Source organism: Triplophysa dalaica, chromosome 12, assembly GCF_015846415.1.
Source record: "Triplophysa dalaica isolate WHDGS20190420 chromosome 12, ASM1584641v1, whole genome shotgun sequence".
Classification (NCBI taxonomy): Eukaryota; Metazoa; Chordata; class Actinopteri; order Cypriniformes; family Nemacheilidae; genus Triplophysa; species Triplophysa dalaica.
The window spans coordinates 11,253,418-11,259,417 of record NC_079553.1 but is presented as its reverse complement, the minus strand read 5'-3'; positions in this window follow the sequence as shown (position 1 = coordinate 11,259,417).

The window sequence follows — 6,000 nt, the reverse complement described above, 5'->3', positions numbered from 1 at the left end:
CTACCTTGGATTCGAGCGAGAGTGCAATCAGAGTGGCAGGTCAATGTAATAGAGGGTTTGCACCTACGTCACGGTTTGGTCATTTACCCGGACAGCGGCCATTTTGGAGATACTCGGATCTAAACAACAGCATGGATTGTAGGGGTTATGTACTACATAAGTCATTGTTCTACTAATTTATGATGTTGAATCCACGGAACATACATGTGAAAGCTGCTAAATCATATAGAGAAAGACTTTTGACAAACTAAAGTTAATAGGTGGTTAATAGGTGGACCTATTTGTAGGTAGTAGTCCAGATGTTTTTCAAGGTCCGACCCGTTAGTACAGCCCAAAGCACGACAATAATTGACAATTTTTGGATAATCATTGAAACTTGCGAGCTCCGTTCTGTTTAGTGCCATTGTTTACGTTCAGTACCGCCAGTATGGCTGACTTCCGGATTAATGACGTGTCGCAAAAACCCTCTATATATATCCTCAAAAGAGTTTGTTAGCAAGCAGCAGAAAGCCGTCTGCATGCAACGCGTATACAGTAAACCCAATTGTTATTTATTTATAATAGCACCAAATGAATAAAAACATAATATATTGACCTGTGTTCTTTTTTATATCATGCATGTTTTTGATGGCGTAAGACGTACACAAACGATAGAATCAAGCTTGGTGTGAAACCAAACCAATGTTTGGGAACAATCACGCTCGGGTTTAGACCACTGCAAACGTGCCCAGTCTGAAAACGCTGTCAGTTGAAAGAAAAGCATGTGGTGTTTTCATGATTAAACCAAATGTTCTCATTATATCCCAGAAGGCTTACTGGTTAGTTTTTAACTATAGCCAAGGTTGTTGTAGCTGGTCAGACATGAAAACGTGCTGGAAGGACCAGCTTAAACCAGCTTAAAATAGCCCACAGCATTAAACAATGTGTCAATGTGTCAATGGACACAACAGAATAAAAGCATGATATCAGATTTCAAACAATTTACTTGCTGTGTCCCACGTATATGAGTTTAGAGTTTGTACTAACATCTTTGCAAATGTTTCCACTTGCTTGTGAAAACCGTCCCAAAGGCATTAATTTTTTTTAACTGCTTCAAAACTGACTTCAGGCATTTTGTCTTTATAGTTCTATGCAGTACAGATGATCTAGTCAACCCCGTGAACTCAGTGACTCAGAGTAACATCTGAGAGACATCTGAGATCCCTGTGTTATATCAAGGAACACACCATGTCCCTAACCTCTCCATGCCACAAGTCACATGGCAGCACCTCTCGAGCAACCCCTGACAGATTTGAGCACCCTCTCGGGCCTGAGGTGCTAAATCATCTCCGGCAACTTTGGCAGGTCTTCAGAGGAGCGCAGCTCACCCATGAACGTGCAGTCATTCCTCAGTCACACTGTTAAGCTCAGCATTTCCAAGCTCATCAGGATGCCCGTTACTTGACAACAATGAGTGTTACTATATCCCACATGTGTATGTGTGACAACCAGATGCATCCATAAACGTGTGTGGATTTGGCCTGGATGCTGTAACTTCAAGTAGTCAGTCCAGACCGAGTTTGGCAGCTGCCCGTGGTCTCGGATAACTACAGCATTTCTCTTCTCATTGGCTAGTTCAGACTGTAGCCACACAGGACCATCAGTCAAACGCTAACAAGTGTTAGCATGCCAAGCTGGACACTTTTCCAGCAATCAGAGTCAGGTGTGCAATAACAGTAAACGGGGTATACCGGAGTAGCCCGGTAAATATTCCCCAACACTGGGATGGACAAACGCGTTGGAGAGATGTTTATAGCGGTTGGAAAAACGCTTGTCATGCTGATGGCCCTGATTTATTCTGGGAGAAATTTTGGCACGTATATCACCTCGGGTGGCCAAGCGAGCATTCTCTCTTACACATGGACACACACACATTCTCATTCTCAGTTATTTGCTTTCTCTCTGCTATTAGCTCACCAAATACTGGGGGGTCTTGAACATGACACCTGCCCCGCTGAGAAACTGTGCTCTGGCGATTTTTCTTCCCACATATATATATTCAAGCGCACAGTGTGGATGAGGACTGCATTCATTTATCTCCAGTTACATTACAATAGTGTCTACAAGAGGTGAAAATGGGGGAAATGACTCAGATATAAGCAAATGCATTATCCACTTTTTAATTTAACAGATCTACACATTATATTACATTTTTTAAGCTGTGGTTTCAGACCTTTGAAAACCTTAAGACAAAGGGCTTTAAATGAGTGGCTCATCCCTTTCTTCTGCCGTATTTCCTTAAGCAGGCAGCTGATTGCAGACTGTATTATACACCATAAAACTCGTTCTTCAAATCACCCTGAAACTTTAGCTGGAAAAAACTCAAGTTTGGCAAAGTCCCTGTTAACATTAAACTCCCAACAAAAGGTTTCTAAAATGGCTGAGAGTCTTCCATGTGTGTATAACAAAAGTATTACTTTTGTATGGCTGCGACTTAACAAGCAGGTCTAAAGCTAAAGGCTTCGTGGCACCGGGGTACCATCACAGCATTTCCTTTAATTGATAAAATACTTGGCAGGTAAAATATGAAGCGAGAGCAGTGTAGCCATTATGAATCATCTCGGTCACAGCCAGCATACGTGGAAATTTTGAGGCGTCAGCACCCCGCTCCCTAATGCCACGGGTCCACAAAGGTACCTTACATTAGACGCCTGCATGAGTTGCATCTGCAGCGACTGACCCCAATTAATATTTGCTTACATTTCAGTGGAGTCTGCATCAGATTTAGAGGTGTAAAATGAAGACAGGGCCTTAATGGGATGCTGACAAGAGGCCAGTTGGAAAAGTAGTATATTCCCCAAAGGGACGCCCGGGGATACCACATAAATAAGCCTCTGTTATTTCCAGTAGGGTTAGTGAGACGTGTGAAAGAGAGAGAGAGAGAGACAGAGAAGAAAAGTGAAGTATTAAGGTGTGAAAAACTTGGTAAAAGAATGTTGCTGTTCTCAACTTTTAATAATACACAAACAAATTGTTTATCCATCTATCTATCTATCTATCTATCTATCTATCTATCTATCTATCTATCTATCTATCTATCTATCTATCTATCTATCTATCTATCTATCTATCTATCTATCTATCTATCTATCTATCTATCTATCTATCTATCTATCTATCTATCTATCTATCTATCTATCTATCTATCTATCTAGCATCTATCTATCTATCTATCTCTCTTTAGGTACAGATATACAGCTGCGGATTTAAGAGACCATTTCAAAATTATCCATTTTCAGGAATTTACTATTATGTGTTTAGGTAAAATTATAATTTTAGTTTCATTTTGTGAACTAATAACATTATTTTTCCCAAATTTAAAACAAAAATATTGTTTCAATTTGCATTTATTTGCAAAACAAAAATCGAGAAACCAATCAAAGTAAAAGACAAGATGCTCATTATATTTTCAGACCTCAAATACTGCATAGAAAACAAGTTTATATTCACTTTTAAGAAATACAACAGTAAAAGTCGTAAAAAAGTTTAAAAAAATGTTACCTGGATTTTATCACAGTTTTCATGTGTCTTGTCATGCTGTTGGATGATTTTTTGTCACTCCTGAGGTTTGATTTTGTTGAAATTCAACAGACACTGGACCAAAATGGCCTTAAAACATCTGGAAATGCTAATTAAATGAAAATTTGGAATGGTCTCTTCATTTTACTGCATTTGTAACCAATAGTACCTCTGAGGTGCAAATGCATATTTTATGAAAGAATACCGTCCCAGTGACAGCTTGGGATAATTTTCTGACTATTTTTTTCTGACAGTATATATAAGACAAACGATGACACAATCCATTTGAGAATGGTCATTTTTTATAGTGTTAGCTCATATAAATGGCATAATTACCAAAATGAGCTGTAAACGCAGATCAAAGAGGACACCTGCTATCCACTTTGCATTCAGTCTTTGCACTCTGTACTTTCAACTTGACTCATCAAACTTCTTTCGCAGTTGCCTGTTTTAATTATCAGCGTTTCAGCATTGCTTGAATTTAATGCGCTCCAGATTAATTGTTCTGTGGCATTTACTTATGAAACCTATATTTTTCCAACAAATTGTAATAAAGGATATGCAGCTGTCCAGAGCGGAGCAGGGGAAAAAGAGTGCAGATCCATTAACCAAATCATTTATTAGCCTATAAAACCACATGGTAATATTTAGCAAAACGGCCTTTGATGACAGCCAGGAGCTCTTCCATCACTGAACAAATTTCACTTGAGGGGGAGAGGATGCCAGACTGCCCCCTGTCTGCAGGATGCTTGAAGAAACATCGAATCTGTTAGAATCTTACTGATTTTAGCGGCGCAGAGGCCTGGGAATCTTAATAAGTATGATCGCTTAGTTGAAGAGACAAAAAATGCCAAATGACATGATATTCTGTACTTAACCTCAAACATTTAATCACCCTTGTGGGTTTTGGAGCTTAAAATCTGATAGCAAGCGAAAAGCCGTGTCTGATTTTTGATTAGACAGCTGGGAAAACTTCTAGCAGCATCTCTGCCATCCATACACACCGAAATCGCTTCTCTATGATGGACTGCTCCCTGCGGCACACACACCTCCCTTTTAATGTAAAACCGCCTATGACTAATTATGGTAATTCATTACATCTCCAATTAGGCTGTGGGATTTATGGCAAACTGGCCCCATAAAGAGCAGGATTTATGGAGCCTTTGAATGTCACCCAGAGGACAGAGGGTTGGCTCCATATCATTCTGTTCTGAGCTTGAAGCTCACTATATCATCGGCGCACGAGACAAAGACACTCCACCCTGCTTTGTTCAACCACAAATGCTGCCCATCAGTGTGGCCCATTCGTCTCCATTTTTACGGTTTAGAATAATATTCTTTAATAGTCCTGTTTCCTATAGTTTTACTATATACTGTGATCCAAGTGTGTTGTGTGACCTCATTAAGCTAAGCTTTAATCCTCAAACATACATGATCAATAGTGACCAACCTATATAAAGCAGCTTACCTAATCAATACTTCAATATATCTCTCTCAACCTCTCTGGAACGTTCCACATATGGATTCGCCATCTGTACCTCCAGCTTTGATTTTCATGACTATTATGTGCAACTACACGAGCGGCAAGCTTTAAAACATTGACAGTCCTGCGGTTCTAAAACACAAGCACCCTTTGTGCCCTTGGATGGGCCTCACTTTTTCCTCCGAGCAGAGTCGTGTCGCCTGCAGTATAGAGCCGCGCGAAAGCTGATTTGTTCTTTGGCTTGAGCTCACAGAAGCTGATGATGTTGTTATGAATATGCTCCAGCTTCTGTGTTTCAATCAGGCACACAGCGGGACAGCCCATCTGCTGCAGCAAACCTCCCAGACTCTAAAAAAACAGGACCTTTGCTTAATGGAAACTAACATTCTTTCAAAGGCGTTATAAGTAAATGTTCGACTATGACCATTTGAACAAAATTAATCTTTTAGGTATTGTGTTGTGCTAAAGTGAAAGGTTTGACTTTTTGTTGCTCTCACAACAGGACGCACTGACTGAGCCTGAAAGAGTTTCACATAATTTGTTTTAGTGGTGTGTTCAAGACAAAATTTTAACTATGGTTGACAATATAGCTGTATTGTATATTGTCAGTATAGAAACTCATTGTTTTAAATGTAAAACCTGGTGCTGAATTGTACATTTTACTGCTGTAAAAAAAAAACATAAAAAGGTAAAAGTGCAGCATCGTAAAATATTTTTTTTTGTAATGTAAAATGTTTTTGTTACACCAACTTGTCGATTTGCATTCCTTATCTGCAGTCTATATCTGTAATTAGATGCTTTTCACATGAAAATTCTAGATAATCTATTTGTTTTCATAATACAGTTTTTACAGTGTGCTTGAATTACAGTGCATTTATAATTTATTTACAGGGGATCAAACTCACAGTTAATCTGAACACTACATTCGACTCAATTTCCTCCTCTATGACATCACAGTT